Here is a 22245-nt window from a genome sequence, read left to right on the forward strand (position 1 = left end):
CTCCCTAAAATCTGTCTGCAGCATTGTATTTATTTGTTGTTGTATATTTAAGTGTTCATTTGTTTAGGAGTGTTTGGTTGCAAATTTTTTTTTATGTTTCTCGAATGTGTCCCCGGAGTTTAAATAGTCTGATTACTACTTAAAATTGCATGATTTTGACAATGATTTTCTTTTATGAATTTTTGGACATAAGAATTTTTAACCGACTTCACAAAGAAAGTTTTTTTTTTGTATATATTTTAGGCGATAACTTTGTGCACCGATTTTGATGATTCTTTTTTTGTTGGAAAGAGGCTACCTCATATAGTACTTGGTGTAACGGGCTGGTGTCCGCAAATCGACGTCAAGGCGCCTATTTTGCGTGTAGACCTCATATAGTAGTCCCATTTAAATTTGTAGAAAATATTCCACTTCTAAGGGTGGTTAACTAGTGGATGAATCCGGTTTTGCGCACTTTTCGGTAATCGATTTCAATTAAGCTTGGCAAATATATGTAATTCCACGAACTTTTGAGGTCGGTTTTTTTTAATATTCTGTACTGCGATTATGTATGTTTACTATATGTTCCTTTCTCGAATCGTTGTTAGGTCTCGGACTTATAATAAGTAACGTAATCAAAATTTTAGCGAAATTGAGTTATTAACATTTTTGTAATCACCGAAACCAGAACTACAACCTCTATAAGCGGATTTTTTATATCTTATTTGTTTTCGCAAAGTCAACGTAGTATCGTAGTTTAAAAGAAAAAATATCCATACACGTTAGAGTGCATGTATTCGACACGTATTTAATCGCGCTCACTCCGCGCGGCCGCCGCGCTGTCGATGAGCAGAGTCCGCGTTGCTGCCGCGCACCGACCACGTGCGTCTAACTGTCATGGCAAAATACGCTCTATTTATTTAGGTTTTACGTTTAACCTTAAAGGCTTAAGTACATTAAGGCGTGGTAACTGACCGGTCGCCGTGCGGCGGCCGCGCGGAAACTTTCCCCTCATGTAACTGGGCGCTTACGGTCTGTCAGAGAGGTCTCCCTGTGCAAATGTACCGAGCAGGTAAACCGGAACGAGCGTTGGTACACACATGTTCAGTTTAATGTACCTGCGCAAGTAAACCGGAACATGTACTGGAACACACCTGTGCAGTTTAGTGTACTTGCACAGGTAGACCACTCCGATAGACGGTAACGTGTATGGCCAGCATTAGGTGCCAATATCCCGAAAGTTACCAAAATTCAATTCGTAAGTTATTACAAGAGCAGTATGTAAAAATGAATTTGATCATCAAGTTTTCAGTATTTCTTTAACAAAAAAGTATACTTGATGTAAACACATTTATTTTTACCGCATTCACATTTGTGCCGTTGTACGATGACGCAACGACCAAGGCTGTCTGCAGTTTGAGACATTTTTTTAGCAAAATGCTCCAACAAAGAGCTTCCTAATTTGATATGTCACCTTTTTAGTAACACAAAAGACGTTAATCTTAAATCTTAACAGTTTTAATTTAGGGTTTGAGTTAGATAAAACAAAATTAAACAGTACTCCGTTTCAGCTTGAGACCTACTTTTCATGTGACATTGAAATACGTATATAACAAATCTACACAACGCCTTATGTATATTTGTATGTATGTCATCCGTGACCACGGGAAATCCTTCTAGGATACCTCTTCGTCGCGGGGACAGCGGACTTCTACCGGCTAAAACCCCACGGCGGCCTTCTCGAGTACTGTAGTGGGAGGAATCCGGGATCGACCTTGCGCACCGGAACCCTCTCAACACCTGAGAGGAGCTACGTCCTTCCTCTCCCTCACCTCACGACGAAGCGGGCCATACCGCCCCGTCTCGTCCTCTCGCGGCTGCCAAACTTACTGGCGAACGGAGCCCCCGCTCCGATACTCAGCGACCTCCTTCTGGAACATCACCGCTTCACAGAAGAAAACTACTGCTTCATGGGACTCTTGACCCGCCAGCATAACCTGATAGCTGTACAAATTCAAGCAACTTATTTACTAATTCGTAATTTCAAAAACATTCCACCTTTTGTTCAATAATAATGTTTTGTAGCAGCAGAGCTCCTTGTGAAAGATTTCATCCAGGGAAGTACTGCCACCTTCCCTAATACTGCCGCGAAGCAGTAATGTCACTATTACTGTGATCCGGTTTTCAAGGGTAAGGGTTCTGGTGAAATTACAGGCACATGGGACTTGTCAACTTGTGACTCAGAGTGACGGGCGCAGTAGCAGTGCTGTTATGGATAGACATGTGGCTTACCATCAGGCGCACGAAAGAAAAGAAAGAAGAAAAATGAAAAACATCAAATAGATTTTTTTTTTATAATATCAAACGACGAGACTATCACCTACCTAATTTTGATTTTCTTATCTTGTTCTTATCTTATCTTCTTCTTATCTTATCTTCTTATCTTATTCTTATTCTTATCGGAACGATGACATACATAGTAGTGCTTGCCATGGTGGTGACAGAATTTGTAAATCAGCGTAAGGTACTCACCAATTGTTGCCCAGGGTGCGCTCTACGTACAAGAAAGGAATGGGATGTCGTGCGTGGAAGCTTTTTCCTGCATTTCAATTTTGAGTAGGTGCTCTTTGTGGTTATTTGTTCACATATTACACTGAAAACGAAATTAAAAAGGTAATCTTATGCAAGTTTGCACGTGTATTTCCGTCGAATCATAATCAAGTAGACTCACACGGAATTGCGTAAACGTAACGGCCAATGGATTACTCACATTTATCTCTCCAGACTATTTAACGGAAACATTGTGACAAATATGACCTTGTGCCAATGACCTTAAAATGATTGTGATATTAATTATTTGGAAAGTTTGCAGCTAAATTTATAATATGTTATTCTAAGAAGTGCATAGGTTATTCTTGATATAGAAGATCGGACCGGATTCTATTAGTCAGACATCAAGGTTATTACAAATATATCTGCCGTTTGTTACCCAAACACTACAAGTTATATAATTTTACTACGCGTAAAATTACTATGGGTAATGATAGGATGTCTTCTATTTGTTCTAGATTTTCACGGACTGTAAATTTATTGTAGATGTTTGCGGCCTTTAATGTTTTTTTTTATAATACTAAGTGACGGGACTAACAAGTCGTGGGCCTGGTGGTAAGCGACGCACCTGTTCATAACAGTTGCATTCATCGCAGTTGCTTTAAACCACAAAGACCGGAGGGGTACTACCACTGCGCCCTTCACCCTGAGACATAAGCTAATAAGTGCCTGTAATTGCACCAGCACTCCTACCCTTCAAAACCGGGACGCAGTAATGCTCACATTACCGCTTGATGGCAGAAATAGATAAGTTGGCAGTGGGTCCTTGGATTAATTTTTTTCACAAGGAACTCTGCTGGTCACAGCACATCTCTCCTCCCACAATGAGGGGGCTGTAGTTCCCATGCGGGCGGATTAGAAACTTCACACACATAATGAAATTGCTTTGAAGATATGTGCAAGTTTGCTTGCGATGTTTACCTTCACCGAAAAGCTGATGGTAAATTTCAAATTAAAACTTCAACATAATTTCCGAAAAACGCAGCGGCGCAATCACTGATTCGAAGCCATGACCATCTCCTTGTGAAGCGATAGGTCCACGATTGCCGTAAGTAAGAAATGATATTTAAGACCTATCCGGAAAGTATGACGAAGATGACCCTGGTCCAATTTCTTGTTGGACGCAGTTAAGACGCCTCAGATGGTCATTTAATATGACCTTAGTTACAATGTGGGAGAAATGTTAAGCGTCATCTAGATCCGTAACTTGTTCATTATATCGCATGGTGCAAGTTAAGCGATGACAAGAATAAATAGCTACTACTTTAAGCATATATTTATTTGTAGAGCTAGAAAGAGTTTGGACAACGTGCTGAGTAACCGTAATCAGGATGTTGACATAGTCAACCGTAATGTGAATGCACTAAAGCGTAACCTCACAGATATTTTATTTAATTTTATTGAATAATTCATAGCTCTAGTCACGCAGGTATTGGTTTGTATTCTTTGTTTGTTGTTTGATGTAATTTAGAGATTATGTTTTTTTTCTGAAACTATAGGCGGAATTCTGTACTTGGCTGTTTTTAGTTATTATTCCGATATAATTTTTAATGACAAAATAAACAATGAAATTGGTTTTATTAGTGTCACTAGTGCAAGTATACATATTTCTTTGTCCCTTATATTAGAAAGAAATAGTTGATAATTGGAATTCAAGAATAGGGTTGGTTTTTTTATTAATGAAAGTCGGCCTGATTCACGGCCTCAGTTACAAAGTTTGTCAAGTCATTGGTTGTGACTCGGGGTTAGTACAAATATGTATGATCCACAATATAGTATGATGACCCGTAAAAGGGCAATATCTCAATTGTAATGGAATTTCAGATGAAAATACTGACAATATCTATATGACAAGCAATCCAAGTATGTAGGGTTTTTATAATTTATGCGTTATATGTTGTGATGTACTGTACATTTTTATTTGATGTTATTGTTCTAATATATTTTTGTTTGTCAATTTTTAGTATACGATATACATAACTAGAATAGTTTCGTACTCAATAGTCCTTTGTATCAGAGTCAGACATTTAGCACGTTCGTTTTATTATTAATTCAATTTGCCTTATTTTTTCAAATAAAGCATAATGCATATTAATTTATGCTTACAAAACTATACACAACACATTTGACTAAATCAATCGACTTTTTTTAACTCTTTATTTATTTTTTAACATGTCAGCCTATTAGAAAAAATTCACCAAGAAAACACATCACAAAATTCAAACAGATAAATCAAAATACTACCTAACCAAACATGTATACAAAGTCTTCGCGATATTACATGTTGGCTCCGACAAAACGGATTGAAACCACTCAACATGCATTGAAAGAGTTTGGTTTACATTCATAGAGACTCATGATTTGTCTCAAAAGTTGTGCTTAGTAATAAAATTAAAAATAAATGCCTTGAAATTTGGAAACACTCTAGGAAGTAGACGTATCTTTCTTCTGATATTTAATTTCGAATGCTCCAAGTACTTCCGCTTCATCGCCCAACTTGCATCCGATTCTCAACACCGATAGCAAGGTGATTAGTATTTCGGGCGTCCATGGTGGGAGTCGCGAGCGCAGTCTCTCACCGCCAGCCCTCCGTGCGCCCGCGCCGTCGCTGCGCGTGACCATTCACGCGCGAAATTCAAACTCCCATCATTCATAATACCGAACCCAAGTTTTGTGTTTTTGATATTATCTATGACAACCATACAAGTGAATTTTATAGTGTTCTGTGCCAATATAGTGACGTTTGCAAAAAGCTTCAGTTTCTGAACGGATAACCGTTCAGGTGACACTTTCACTTCAAGAGTTTTTGCAATCGGTAAGTGTGGTTTTAGCTTTATTTTTAACCGCGTAATTCTCGTTACACAATTAGTTTTTGTAAGGAATCTGTGGTGAAATTTTCAGTTAACTTTTTTATGTGACTGAAATCAAGTTGAAACGGTTTTGTTTCAGACCATTTATTTAGGCAATTAATGATGAAATACAAAAGACAATTAAACGCATGGGTGCAGAATAATAGCTTTATTAGAATGCCATTTTAATGTGATTTTAATGAAATTTTTTTTTTAATGCTTATATAATAGTCTATTTGAGGTCTTAAATACATTAACGTCCCATCTCTAATATTGGAACACTTGTAAAGGCAAAAACTATGATGTATTTTAGCAGCCCGTCACTCAGTCACGGCAGAATAGTTGTGAATGAAATTTGCCAGGCATCTATCTAGTCTTTAATCGAAATTAGTACTTGTAGTAGCTATTAAACGGAACATAAACGACGTCACGAGAAAACGTTAGTAATAATAATGCACACATTCATAGACCGCACACATAGACCACCACAAATTACACCAACACCACGAGATAAATAAATATAGGCCATACAATTATTTCTCCCGGACCGGGAATTGAATCCGGGACCTATGCGTGACAGTCCAGCAAGGCAACCGTTCAGCCACAGAGGCAGCAATTAGTTTTAATTGTTGTGTTATGAAAAAAGAAAAAGTGCGTTCTGTCTCGTTGAAGTCTTTTGTATGCAACGGGCAAAATGGAGATACTACGCATGCGTCGATCGCTTCGCGTTTCTTTCTAGAAATCACAGCAGTATTGTGCTAGCGTTCGTGGAATGCGTCCATACTTTGATGCAACTTTATTTGAATCATACGAGATCTAGAGATGGTAATCTCGATTATGGTCTAGTTTATTTTATAACTTGTTTTAATGCTACAGGGGCTGTAGTGGACTTCTCTTTTGAGTTATTTTAAAATAGTTTTTTCATTTGTTTAATTTCATAGTCATTCCTAAATAAATATATTTCTGCGTCCGAGTCCTAAAAATAATAAATACGAAATAAATTATTTACCATTCGACAAAATCTATGGACTTGTGTCGATCCTGAAAAATTTCTTCGTCATCATTATCATCTATATAATAAATATCCCACTACTGAGCACGGGTTCTCTTCTGAGTTTCCGTAGTTAGTAAAAAATTGTATGTGAATTTACATAGAATAAAGAATAATAATACTTTAATGGTATTTTTATCCGACTTCAAAAAAGAAGGAGGTTCGATTTTACTTTTTTTATTTTTGTATGTACGTTACGCAATTATTTCGACATTTGTGAAACAATTTTGAAGATTCATTTTTATTGAAAGGAGGAGAGGGTACCTCAGTATTGGTCCCATTTAAATTTGAAGACAATATTCCACCTCTAAGGGTGGCAAACAGGAGTATGAATCCGGTAACCGATTTCAATAAAACTTGGCAAATAGATTTAATTATAAAAAAATCCCAAAAATTTTTGGGACGATTTTTTTATATTTAAAAGTTTTAATTTAATTAAAAATTATTGTTAAATCATGAACATGACAAGGTTTTTTATTCAGACTGATAGAGTGTGATTCTGTATAAAACTCATAAGTTTAAAGGTTGTAAATTTATTTGAAGCGGCTCAGTTGTTGAAAAGGGGCAGTGGGTTTTTGTCTGAGATATTCACCCATAAAACCAATAAATGCGAGCGGCGAGCAAAGAACACTAATAGAGTAGACATCGTTGGGGACGAATGAGATTGCGGTAGCATATAAAAACAATTAGCACAAGCGTTTTTAATCCAAATTTTTTCAATTCGTCTCAATAACGGATTTGTATACTTTTTTTATTTATTTATGCCTACATTAATTTATTCTCAATGTAATATTTTTATTTTTATTGATGATGTTTTCACAGCCACGTTGAGTCCAGAATTTAATTAAAAAATAGTAAAAGGACTTTATTCTTCAACGTAAAACATACATTTAAAATCGACGCTAGAAAGGTAAACCATCTAATTCATCTGGAAAATATATGCAGTAGAGCGACTTAAAGTAATTTTTTAAGAAAAAAAAAAATTTTTATTTGTTATATGAAAAAGCTGAAACTTTAAATCGATCATCTGTAATATTTTCCAAATGCACGTTATAGACATTTATCTTTCCATCGTCGAAATAATTGCCTTCGGACCAGTTATGCCATTAATTATATAACTGGTATTAACCTGTCCCATTTATATCTGTAATGGTATAGGTGGCACTAGTTTATCCCAGTTATACCATTATTATTTATAATCCAAAGGTATAAATGGGATATACTAGTCCTACCTATACCATTACAGGTATAAATGGGACAGATTAGTACCATTTATACCGTTAATGGCATAATTCAATGTATAACTGGTCCGAAAGCGAAATAATTGCTTAAATCTTTGTTGAAGCAAGGGTAAAGCCTCATCAACTTGTTGCTTTTCAGGCTTCACCTGGCAAGCATTCTAGAGACACCGTAGCATATAAAAACATATATCTTTACGATTAAATATTACATAAACAACCTACCTTACTCACTCTACAGAACGTTTCCAACTGAACAATTATTAAATCAAAAGCCTTAAATGTAATGAAATTTCTCTTTGTGTTTGTTCGGTTTTGTATCAAATATAATAAAAATACTTTACATGATTCCCTGGTCTTAAACATTGTTAAATATTAACTTAATATATATATTTTATATATCTTAACCAATGTTATTCAAGCTCATGTTATGTTCATCACGAAGGCTCCCAAAATAGTTGTATTACGAAACGACCAATATTATATGGCTTATGTCATCAATGGCGGATAAAGTCCCTTGTTTACGGTAAATCTTCTTTAATTTGTTTCTTATGCTGATTGTTGCTTGCTTTTGGGAGTGTAAATTAATTAAAAACGAACAAGGCTTTATGCGGCTGATCATCATTAACTCATTTATACGTCCCACTGCTGGACACGGGTGTCCTTTCAGGTTAAGGTTTCGGACACAGTTTCCCAAAAGTGGCTCCAGTGGGTCCTAAAAATCTTAAGTTTTTTTTTATAATATCAACTGACGTGAAGAACAAGTCGTGCGCCTGATGGTAAGCGACACGCAGTCTATAACAGTTGCAGTGTAACTCAGCTCTTTAAATCGCAAAAATCTGAGGCGCACTGCCACTGCGCCCGTCTCCGTGAGACATAGTTGACAAGACCCATGTGTCTGTAATAATACCAGCACCCTTACCCTTCAAAACCGGAACACAGTAATGCTGTTACTGCTTGGCGGTAGAAATAGATAAGGTGGCAGTGTTTCCGTGGATGAACTCTTTCACAAGGAGCTCTACTGCTACTAAAAGTGGGGCGGGGGAGGCTCGGATACTTGGGGGCGTTGTTACTGTCCAGGGGGTGCCACCGCATTTGAAAAAAAACCTGAATTGTTTGTAGGTATAAACTACACTACAAATATGTAATTTTTTTCCTTGTGATTTTTGTGTGTTGAAATTTTTTTATCTTGCCTAACTAAACGATGAGCCAAAAAGTTTAGGAACTTGTAGTTTAGGCCACAGTCCGCTACGCTGGCCGTGGGGACTTCTCTCGATTTCCATGGAGACCGTGAACCTACAGTTTGTGTTTTTATCTTAACTTTGCACAATTAGTTACATTGGTGCATGTGTGTACATGTACAATTCTCTAAAATTATATAAAAAAAAGTTTGTATATTGTCGTAAATGCTTTCATCGATCGATGTGTATTTGGAGTATATGCCTGCCTGTATATGCATACCTTCATAATTATACTAGGTACTATATGTGCTCCTGATTTAGTGTTGGCATTATTTGTGAGTGGTGACACCAATAAATTAGGAGCGCAGTATTATTTACTAAAATCGGCAAACCGTTGACGTAATTTGTGGCTAACGGTGTTGGTTACTCATTAAGTCACTATTTGTTAGTTATAGCTATGTACGATTTGTAATGTGTTACTGTTTGTTAACACCAATAAATAAAAAAAAACTTTAAATCCCGAAACGTAAACTTCGAGAAACTCAGAGGTTTCGGAATTCGAATTCCCGCCCGAATTCGAAATCAACGGCATTTGTTTGAGAGGCAACAGGTCAAAAACCACGGTTTTTTTTATACAACTATCATATACATATATGATATGTAGCATATCATTTACAGCATATAGCATATATGTATATGATAACTGTATGTTAGTTATGATAAGGAGATTTGACCTTCATCTCACCTGATCGAAAGTGACTAAGAGGTCGACAATGGTGCATGTACACCTAAATAATATCCATTGACTCTCGCCAACCTTTTTTTACTACCACTGGCCTACTACGCTACAAAGAATATGCATAATTCTTTTTCGTACCATGTACCATGCTGCAGCTCCATTATATCATTATGTGTAACAAGTCTCTTGCCAAAATGACACTACTCTGTAATGCAATAGCATGCATAATGGATTTTTAAATACACTTTCATGAAATGGTAACTAAATAAATTCACACAACATAAAGCGCATAAATGACAATAATAAAAAGCAATGAGCACTACCTAACAACATTTCATCACATTTCTCTCGAAATTAGCATAAAAAAGCACCAATTTTCTAGTCTCTATTTCAAGGACTCAACGTCGATTTTATAATGATATATCATTTCGGGAACAATTTTGTTACTGACAAAAGAAACCTAATGGTCCGTTTAACCGATTTGTTATGTTACTGTCCTATGATAGAGTTGTTTAACTTAGTTTGGTAATAGGTTATTCATACTCGTGTTATTGTTATTAAGTATTTCATATTTAAGAAATAACAGGATACTTGATATGTCATCCTAGCTCAGTTTTAATAATGTTTTGACGTTCTAAACTTATGACCATTACTTTTTAATTATATTGACTTAAAAAAAGAATTATAGTGTAACTACAAAACTACAAGAGTAAGAATTTTTTGCAATACTATAACCACACATTGAAAATATAGCTATATGTAGTAAAACGCACTCGTTAAGAAAAATCAATCTTATTTGTTGGACAAAATGATACAATTTTGCATTTTAATTTTAATGTTACATTTTTTTCCAATAAAAATCAGAATAAATCATAACATACATATATCTTCTATATACATATATCTTCATTTTTTTTCATATAAGGTAAGTAACAGATATCAATTTCATAACACCGGTCAACTCTAATACCAGTTACTGTAGAATCAGTATAACAATGCCACAGGTGCTTGTGCAATCCTCGATCGTGTGTGAACAAGACTTATTGTTGCATTGACATGTTTGCATGCGGTAGCTTGTGGCTGGCCTAGAAAAAGTCGTTTTAAAAACCTACTCGTTCTTTGTTATAATTTTATCTGCCAAATTTTTTGGCTCTGATTCCGTCTCTGGATACTATATTCCGGAATAGTGAAAAGCTGTTTTTTTTTCATACGCCCTGCCCTGCACGCAGGAAATTTTATATCGTGGATGGCGGATGCCATGGACAAACTCACGAGAGAAATAAATGTAGGCCATATAAATATTTCTCCCGGCCCGCGAATCGAACCCGAGACCTCTTTGTGGCAGACCAGCACTTTTCTTAATATCTTGGATGAAGTTTTAGTATTTACACAGGGATTTAGGTTTAAAAGGTCCCTATAGTAGAAGTCATTTTTGTTACTGGGTGGGATCCTCCCGTTCAGATGCAACGAATTTCTTTTCATAAAAAAATAAGTTCGTATTGGACTCGAATTTAGGTGCGTATGCTCCATCGTCGACCTCATCGTCACTTTCCATCAGGTGAGAAGGAGGTCAAATGCGCACTTATCATGTATAAAAAAAAATTGAACGATGACAATCGACAATGTGTGTCGATTATCATCGAGCGAGATTGTGGCAAGGGCATCTTAATGAGGAGGATTATCTTCTAAAAACTCGTCAAATTAGAGGGCCATCCAGCTTACTCCAGACCATTAGAGTTCAGCTACAATATAATGAATGATGAATATACACACAAAGCATTCGCATGGAATACATAACCTTATTTTTGTTTCCACTCTGACGATTTGTACATAGTTTTTTGAATCGGTAAGTATGAGGAGAATGATTTTCATAACCACAATATACCAGTGTCTTCTAGCTAATCGTGCTAGACACTATGCACAGGAATGAACCAGCGGACCTTAGGGATCTTGCTATGTGCTGTTGCAGATCTTTGTTTTGGTTTTTAACGACTTTTTTTGCCGTAGCGCCATTTCTGGGAAATCTATTTCTTCACTCAGTCAAAGTCAGGAAGTTTCACCATCATGATATTCAATTCTTTTTCGTGACATTAGAAGAAAGAAATAGATTTCTCACAAATGGTGCAAGTGGAGTAATTTCACAAAAAAATAATTGAATATCATGGTGGTGAAATATTCTGACATTCAATAAATTTAATCACAATATTTATTTTTATTGAATATCGTAATGATTTTCCTTCTATAATATTTATATTTTGTGAAAATACTCATCTAGTTTGTTATTATTATTGATTCAAAGATCGAACAACTGTTGCCACACTGGGGCTACCGCTCTTACCAACTGAGTTACAGAGCAAGTTAGCAAGTCTTATAACTTTCTTTGTGTGCTTATTGAACGAAGTATTGCGTTTAAACGGCTATCAGAGGCTTTTTTTATGATACCAATTGACGGCACGAAATAGTCGTGCGCTTGGTGGTAAGCGACACGCGACACGCCTATCCATAACAGCTGCCGTACTACTCAGAGCTTTAAATCACAAAAATCTGAGAGGCACTGCCACTGAGACACAAGTTGACAAGTCCCGTGTCCGTTACCATTCAAAAGCTGATCGTAGTAATGCATACATTACCACTTGACGGCAGAAATAGGTAAGGTGGCAGTATTTCCCTGGACGAACTCTTTCACAGGGAACTGTACTTCTAATGCTAGGCTGATGTTCATTGTTTATTTTAGACATAAATTGTAAATGCGTGGGTTTTTTGTTTTACCTTTCTAGAGAAATTGTTGCGTACATGATTTATAAAGCAAATAATTAAACGCTAATTTAATGAGATTAGAGATTTCTATTACGATAAGTCTTATATGGAATGAGTGAAAGCTAAAGGCTTATTTTTCTAGTCCAACTTATTGACATATCAGTTAAAATTAATGGTTTGCAACCAATCTCAGCTCACATGTACATATATGTACACCTGTATCAAATAATAGAATCTATACCTTTGTAACTAAGCCGCATTGTTTATACCCATTACGTTTCCGAGTTTTAAGGCCATCGGAAGAATATAATTTCGAGTATCTTTTCAAACCATTATCGTTTTGCTGATTTGATAGAAACTTCCTACAGGATGTAAGCCTACATAAGGACCGACTGGCACTAAATGAACTCACAAATATAACTGTACTAATGAAACTATATTTCAAGATAATGTGGCCACTGCATCCGTAGTTTTCCATCAATTATAAAACACAATTTTAATACATACGAATCATGCGTTAAAATATTAGATGTTGAATTTCACAAATTGTTTAATAGGGCTCGAGCAATCTGACGTAATGTTGTATGATACAATTTTATAGCATTGCATAAGTTTTTATTATCGATCTTGTATCGTTAAAATATGGAGTAATTTCGATTAATCTTTCAACATTTCGTTTGAGGCAATATTGTTATTTTCTTCTTGGAAAGATTTTTTTTGAAGGACGATAACGGTCCTACGAAATGCCAATTCATGTTTAGGTAATTTCAAATGAAAGGATCTTAACTCGACATCAAATTATTGACTCTTCGATGCAGGAAATCGTGACTTGTGGAATTCCATATTGTATTTCGACAGGTCTTCTTAACATACGTGCTGTAATAATAAAAGCGCTTAAAGAATTCAATAGCGATGTGTGAATTATTTTATTAATATTTGGAAGGATGGTACAGTCGCTTGCAGTTAAACGCACTCACGAATAATTTTTTATTAAAAAAAAATGGAACCGCAATCAAATTTTGCAATCGGTTACCGGAAAGTGCCCGAAATCGGATTCATGCATTCGTCCCCTAGTTTACTACCTTTAGAGGTTGAATATTTTCTTCAAATTTAAATGGGACCAATACTGAGGTACTCTCTTTCCAATAAAAAAGAATCATCAAAATCGGTTCACAAATTGGAGTAATCTCGTAACATACACGCAAAAAAACAGTAGAATTGAGAACTTCCTCCTTTTTTGAAGTCGGTTAGAAATAAGATGTAAGGTACAGGTTTTTGTTTTTAGTTTTAGTTTAGTTTTTAGTTAGTTTTGCACAAATAATACTTCTTGCAGCCAATATAATAACAATTTTAAAGATTTCGGAAATAAATAGACAAACGTATAATAAAGTTTCTGTGTTTTCAGAGAGGGATTTAGGCTTAAATTACTTAGGCTTAATAGTACAAGTTGTTCTATTTACTGAGTAGAATCCTCCCCTGCAATAGTAACGCATTTAATTTAATAAAAAAATATGTGTGCATATGACTTCCATCACCCGTAACGACAAGTGATGAAGTGGCAAAAATACAGCACAGTTACATTTCGTTGAAAACTGTACTATTAAATTGTCATACGCTGGTAGTGACTGAGAATAACATGTACAATAATTTATAATTTCAATTTTATGTAATAATTTGAAATTGCAAGTCTAAAATTGTTTGCAATTGCAATTGCATGAGGCAACTCATATACGCGGGCATTAGAAACTAATGGAGAAAGCCGCGTGCGTGCAAAAGCCACGGTCTTCAGTAACTGAGAGATCTTTAGGAGAGTGTGTGAGAGTGAGTGTGAGGAGATACAATAATCTGGTATCGGTAGCAACATACACCAGTTGCCGTTTCCCAAATTACAGAACAATGAAGTAACACTTTCGCGTAACTTGTCCTCAGGCAGCTTTCGTAACGCTCATGCGCTAATTGTTATTCCGCAATTTAAACCGACATGTTGAGTATGGAACTATTTCGGGACGTAGTCCCTCTAGTTCTATCGCTTTAAGTGAAGGTTTTGTTTTATTACACATGCGTCATTACACCACATAGAACATGAATTTCGACGGGAATAACTTTTTCGCGTCAAGTTTAAATAATATAAGTCCATTTGCCTAATGAAGACGATTTATGCTGGCATTATGTTTTACGTCCACAAAAACTTAAGGCTCCATTAAGAAAATCAATAGCGCCCTAAATGAATAAATAAATACCTGTTTGCTGTAGAAGCAATAATTTCAATCGCACACGATTTTGTTTCCTTTAGCGCATAGGTTCCCAAAATTTTTAGCTCTCCGCCCACTTAGGCAAAATAAAAAAAATTCAACATCCACCAACACAATAAATATTTTGAAACACGTACTTTTCATATTAACTAACACAAGGAAAAAAAATGTAGTGAAGTTTATTATCTACATGATAATTTAGGTTTTTTTTTCAAAAGCGGTAGCATTTCCTAGACAGCATCAACGCCTCCCAATTGCCCCCTAGGACTCTTCAGCGCCCACTGGAGGACGGTAAGGACCACTTCGGGAAACTATGCTTTAGCGCATCATAACATAACGTGTCGTCTAAAAAGAACATTACAAACATTCCATGATTTGTCGATCTTATCACACATTTATATTTTATATTACATAGTATTGTATATCACGATGAGTGTGCGATGGAATTGAATAATTTGATTCCACCTTCACCTTTCCATAATCGGGATCTACACATGGGCTGGAATTGCACCCCTATGTTGTGGATATTCCAAATATTCGCACGAAGCGTGTCGCATCAACATTTATATGGCGAGCGCCTAGAGAGCGGAATTCTCTGCTTGCGGACGTTTTCCCCAAATGCTATAACTTGGTCTTTTCAAGGTGACAGTGAATAGTGAATAGGCATTATTTATCGTCGACCTCATCATCACTTTCCATCAGGTGAGATTAGACATATTTTTAATTAAAAAAAAACTATTTCTCGTATTTCAAAAGAACATATTTAAATCCGATCAACACGTTCTATGAACAGGTTAGCTGGCACTCTAAGGCCGATAGTAACCAATACGAGCTTATATATATGTTCATAAATACAACTTTATATATAATGTAATACGTCTTGTTGCATATGTTTGTGTAGATATAGATAGCTGATACCGAAGGAATGAAGTAATGTCAAGTAAAATTATACAATGAGCGTACTTTATGTAGTTATAAATGCAGAGCAAGATTATGGATGTCAGATCTATTATGTATAGAGTTTAATTAGATCAAGGCGTTTATGTACGTGGGTAGTATTATAAATATTAGTTTTCTTATGAAACCTTGATAAATTTTTGTTGTTAAGATTTTATAAATAGAACGGAATGGTTTGCGAAACAAAGATGTGGTTATTAAAGCAGTAGAGCTCCTTAAGAGAGAGAGAGTTCGGGAGGTACTGTGATCATACCTATTTTTGTCGCCTAGCAGTAATAAAAGCGTTAGGGCGTATTCCCATTATATCGTAAGGACAAATAGTTGTGTAGTTTAAAGTGTCGTGCCTTGTACATTTTTTTATATTATAAAATGACGGGATGAACAAGTCGTACACCTGATGGTTAGCTACAAACCTGTCTATAACAGTTGCAGTGCCACTCAGAGCTTTAAATCGCATATATATGAGGGGTGCTGCCACTGCGCCCGTCACCCTGAGACATAAGTTAACAAGTCTCATGTGCCTGTAATTTCACCAGCACCCTTACCCTTCAATATTTACATGAAGTTGTTCACATATCGTCGCCTTACTTTCTGAAACTCGTATCTTAAAGTACAAAGTTAGTGAAATGGTAAAAAATTGATTGTATATTAAATTCATATTAACACACTAGCTTCTTAAAGTAATGCGTACAAATTAACACCCTTGATAAGAAATTTAAAATAAATAGGAAGTTTTGCCGTCTCCTTAATAATCACTCTTTATAAGATACGAGTTTGAGAAAGTAAGGCGACAATGTACAACACGATCAGCTGTCGTTCAACAGTTTTTTGACGTTACGACGACAGACTGTCGAGACAATGGAAAGAGCGAGAACGACAGTTGTCCGACGATAAACAAAACGTCACGATAAAATGTGACGACAGATAATCGCAGCTAATATTTTCGTAACGGTTTGTTTGTCGTTGTCTGCTCGTGCACCGATAAATTGTCGTCACGATCTAGTGAGAACAACTAGACACGACAGTCGTTCAACGATAAAATAAACGTCCACGACGCGGTCACGATAATTAGTCGTGATATGAGAACAGGCTACACGTGACAGTCGTACTGCGATAAATATAACGTTACACAATGGGAACACGCCCTTACTGCGTTCTAGTTTTGAAGGATAAGGGTATTTAAGAACTTTAATAAGAATGAAGCAAACGAGGGTAGATTCTTACCGGCTGCCGCCTGCGCCCGCAACCATACTGAGTGACCGGGCTGACAGGACTTTGGCGCGCAGTTTTCGCCGAGTCATTACCGCTGTATCTCATCATTAAGGACCACGGACTGGTTCGAAAGATGTCGAGCAAAAATTTGACTTAAATACATGAGTTTAGTTTAGTTCATATGAATCTCACAGTAGTTTTCTATTTAAAAAGGATAAGGAAGGGCGCTGGTGAAATTACTGGCACGTAAGACTTGTCAAGTTATGTCTCAAGGTGACGGGCACAGTGACTGTGCCCTCAGATCTTTTTGATTTAAAGCTCTGAGTACCACCAGACGTCTTATTCGTCCCGTTACTTGAGAGGATAAAGAAAATAAACACTTTAATCACAACTCTGCTTAATCAATCATTTAAGTTAAGGCAATTATTAGTGTTTGTAGTGAGTACACAAATAATTGCCTACCTTAAAAAAATCAATACCCAGAAGTGAATAAAACCTTTATTTAAAAATAAAAAACTACCTTCACTTGTTTATTCTGCGTACGACGCACGCTGACGACATTGAGAGGTGCCAAATATCTAAATCAATTGTAGGGACGGCGATTTCACTTCTTACAACAACCTTTGTTATATAAATATAATATACATGGGCTTAGTCACCTAGATTCTTGTCAATAATGGATAGGTTGTGGTATTGATGGTATACAGTTCTTATTCTCTAGTTATTGACGATATTCAAAACTATAAAACGTCTCAATAGTATGCTGCTTCTCAAGCTTCACTTCGTATACTTCGTATTCGCAACTGGAGAACCGTATTATTGATACATTATTCAGAACGTGCTAAGAGATACATCATTAGATTATTCCTTTTTTTTAAGTAAAATTTTAAAGTTCTGACATAGGTATGGGGCCAGTATGGCCATGCGGCTAAATCTTAGAGGATGGAAACTAAGGGCTGAATGTGTAAAGATCATTATAAATTTCGTTTTTATTTTGAATAATTGTTTGAGTAAGCAAACGTTCTACCAGACAGTTTGTTCATGTATTAGTATATTCTTCTTGTTTTGATGAAAAAGGGCAAGTACCTGTACTTGTCTTGAAATGTACATTTCATATGTCATGGAAAGTTGATAATATATTACAGGACAGGGTAAATTTCGGTGCTTTTTAAAAGGTTTCCTATGGAGAGAAATAAGAAATAGTATATATTAGAGATTAACGTTAACTGTGTATATTTATGTCACTTAGATAAAGACAAGAAATGAAGAATATGCTGTATTGCTTGATGCAAAAGCCATTAAAACTCCAAAAAAGAACTAGTGACGTGAATTGTTGTTGACTTGGGAGTTTTCAAAATGTCCACTGTAAAGATATAACGAGTTGTGCAAAAATCTCTTTGATGCTTTTTTGAGGCACCGAACGAAATTATCTGTGTATTATCTAACACAGCCTCTATGACGTTTATGAAACTAGAAAATGGACACTGGCAGAACTGGCAGGACAGAGACTAGTCACACAAGGCATCCATTAAAAAAAAAAGATATAACGATTTTCCGCCAAAAAATTGTCTTAAAATTAAACTATTGAAGAACATTACAATATAAGATCTGGCAGTATGGTTAACAAGACGTCTTAGCCTGTCCCGAAGGACGAAGAAGTATATGTCTGTTGTTGACTAAATTAAAAAATACGTTTTAAATATAAAGCTTGCACTGTTCGTTCACTGCTTACTGCTGACAGAATGCGAATATTTTTGTACATATTAGAAGTTGCCGTCACTCGCACACGCTTCATTTTTTGCTTGGAAAAAGTGAATAATTAACATAACAATCCAAGTTCGTTAGTCTATGATTCATAAACTTATTATTAATATTAACATAAAAATCAAATAATTAACGGAAGCTCCGGTTACATATAAATTAAAGGCGACACCAACATTAATGGAAAATGATAAATCACTATCATAACGAAGATAATTCCAATAAATCATCGTAACCGGATCTTTTCAATCCGTCCATATTTGGTCTAAAAAATAATAAAAATTTTAAATAAAAGATTCTTTCGAAAAGGTCAGTTAACATTTTTTACCTTTGTGCCATAAAAGTCACCACAGGTCGAGAACTAACTTGACATTTGAAACCGTTCGATGTCATGTTTAAAAATATTATAAGATGTACATATATTATGATACAATACAATTTCATTTAATAATTCTACTTGTTCTATTTATCGAAAAAAATCAATTGTTTTAAGTATTGAAAATATATTGGAAAATATTTCAGTATAAATATTTCTATGAAAAAAATTACAAGTATTTCGTGCATACAACTTACACGTCTCTTTTTACAGGTGTGTTCCATTTTCGATGTGATGTGACCAAAATATGCATATTATTTTTCGTAATACCTAGTTTTCTAGGTCCATGACTCAGTTGGCTTTCGCTATTGGAAACGAAAATGTTTTTTTCCGATCTAAGCACACATGTTGGTTTTTTTTTTTTCAAACAAACCAACATTAAACCAACGTTTAGCAAAGGCCCTAAAACGTTGGTTTGTTCGAAAAAAAAAACATATACACGCGATTCAGATGCACTAAAATAGTTTAGATTTCAATAGGCTCATCACTATCACCGATAAAGTACGTGAAATCCTATGATTTATATGATTATGATTTATGATTTATATGTCTCTATAGACACCTACATTCAAATCTAAACACATGTGCCATTATTTGTAATATGTTATATAAATTAATTAATATAGTAGGTTTGTTAAGTTATATATCAAGTTACTTATCTATCGCATTAGGTGATAACCTGTAAGGATAGTTTAAGTCTGGAAAAATAAATAAATAAATAAATTATCAAATAAAATGCTTTGAATCTTACCTGTACAATTACATAACGCTTTGTCGTCGAGTTGCGGATACCAGCCCGTTGCACCAAGTACCAAGTACATAACATTAATGACAATGTACAAATCTACCACTCGATCCAGTCGAATCATACCAGTCCATTCTTACGTAGTTTAGTGCAAAGGGATAAGAAAAAAAAATCACACGTGTTCTTTAGCGACGAGACGGTGCGTGTTCGTAAAAAAATTATATTCTTCCGAGGCTTCCATAGCACTAAATTGTAGTTTTCAGGTAACAAATTATAAGTAATGTATTCGTTTTAAAATATTATGCTGGAAATAACCTTTCTTTATGCGTAATATATCTCTAGATCGTTTAAAATGTTTCAAAAGAAATTGTTAATAAGCTATACGTCTATGCGTGATGTTGATTTATAGCGGGTCAAAATTGTTAGGTTAGTACACGGCTGGTGTATAGACTTTTGAATTTGACTGACACACAGGTAGCAGGATAATTAATAGAAAAAAAAATATTTCTACGTATAATCAGTAAATCGACTGTTAAGACCTTCTTTGCTCTGCAATTGGCGAATATTCACTAAGACGTAACAAGTTTTGTTACATGTAAAATCTTTTTTATTTGAACAAAACTATGAGTTTTGTTCTCCGTATTGATGGAGACGCGGTAAACTACGTCGGCAATAGCGGGATGATTTGGACCCCTTTTTAAAGGACTGGCCAAATGTTACCCAAAATCGTGCAGTAGCAGTAGAGCTCCCTCTGAAAGAGTTCGTCGACTTAAAAAGTAAGTAATAGCTACTGCGTTCAAAGACTAAACCTGGCAATCGAACCGAACAAATGTGTGAATAAAAATGTTTTGTATCATAAAAATTTATGAAGCAAAATATCCTATCTACAATATTTAAGTTATTTAAATACTCTCCGTATCGTATAGCCGTAGGACACACTGTATACTGTATAGCAGCAGCAGAAGTCCTTGTGAAAGAGTTCATCCGGTGAAGTACTGCCACTGCCTATTTTTGCCACCAAGCAACAATGTCATCATTATTGCGATCCTGCTTTGAAGTGCTGGTGAAATTACAAGCACATGAGCCTTGTCAACTTATGTTTCAGGGTGACAGGCACTGCGGCAGTGCCCTTCAGATCTTTGCGATTTAAAGCTGTGAGTAGCTCTGCAATCGCTATGGACTGGCGTGTGGCTTAACACTAGGCGCGCGACTTGTTCATCCCGTCACTTGGCGTCATATGAAAAAATATCAGGATCAATGGAAAACGAGGCGGGAGGCTCTTGCCCAGCAGTGAGACGGAACAGGCATAGGTACAACTTTAGACTGAAGACTCATACACAGAACACTAGTACTACTAAGTAACTAAGTTCTGTGAAGAAAACTGTCTATTTATCAACAGAACAAATGGAAAGAAAAGTATATATATCAGCAGTTCTGTTAACAGAACTAGTGGGAGAGAAAATTTTCAGTAGTTCTGCGAAGAAAACTGTCTATGTATTAACAGAACAAAAGAGGAAAAAATGTACCAGTAGTTCTGTCAACGGAACTGTACAACAGAATTAGTGGGATTAAACGGCTCGTAATAATATATTTGGACAAAGATTATAGACAATATTACGTCTAGTACCTTATCGACCTAATATAATTCCATAACGGGACGTATTTTTCGAACTTCGTTTCTATGCTGTTTGGTGATCTCATTAAAAATGTTATGTCATATTATGTAGAAGATACCACGGGCGAATAGAGGACTAAGAACCGGAACGTATGTTGACGGATCTTACAATATTTTATGTATATTTGACCTTATGTAATAACGGTGTAAATGTTTAAAATATACTTTGATAGATTTTTAAATTTATAATCAATGTAAAGTGGTTTTTAAAGTATCAAAGGAGTTAGTTTTGATTGATTTATGATAGTTATTTGAAATTTAAAGATTAATTTGTAGATTTCGTGTTGTCGTATTCGTATATGTATATTTATGATATCAAGTGGCAGAACGGATGAGTTGTGTGTCAAGCAGTAAACGACTACTCATTACAGTTGTAGTGCCACTCTCAGTTTTAAAACATTCAAATGTTCTCATTAAAATCCACGAGTTTTGACGTACACAATAAGCACTCCGACAACTTTGGTCGATGTATGGAATTAAGCAAATATTTGTATGATCATACCGTAATTAATAGATTCACACATTACTTTGCTGAAGTCCACATTAAAAAAAATGGAAGTAAATTAATTTGCTGCGCGAACCCAGTGAAGGTTATCATCATGCCAACAAGTGCCTCCGTGGCCAAACAATCACCATTCTGGACTGCCACCTAGAGGTCCTGGTTTCGATTCCCGGGCCGGGAGATATATTTGTATGGCCTACATTTATTTCTCTCATGAGTTTGGATGAAATTTGTGGTTGTCTATGTGTGTGTCCATGGCACCCGCGATATAGAGTTTCCCTATTGTGCTATGTGTGCGACTGTGTGGGTATGTTGTACGTTGTAATGTGTATTTTATTATTATTATTATTATATTTATTTT

At 35.6% G+C, this 22245-nt stretch overlaps 1 protein-coding gene across 2 annotated transcripts in view; it reads left to right on the plus strand.

The window, feature by feature from the left end:
• Window positions 1-5162: 5162 nt before the first annotated feature.
• The window catches only part of LOC113229884, a 215438-nt gene continuing 198355 nt past the window's right edge, over window positions 5163-22245 (plus strand). For both annotated transcript variants that reach the window (XR_003310446.1, XM_026463570.1), the window contains exon 1: window positions 5163-5404. The gene's annotated coding sequence lies outside the window, so the exon portion shown is untranslated. The remainder of the gene's footprint in view (window positions 5405-22245) is intronic.

The sequence above is a fragment of the Hyposmocoma kahamanoa genome, unplaced genomic scaffold, assembly GCF_003589595.1.
Source record: "Hyposmocoma kahamanoa isolate Upper Pololo Valley unplaced genomic scaffold, ASM358959v1 63, whole genome shotgun sequence".
Classification (NCBI taxonomy): domain Eukaryota; kingdom Metazoa; phylum Arthropoda; class Insecta; order Lepidoptera; family Cosmopterigidae; genus Hyposmocoma; species Hyposmocoma kahamanoa.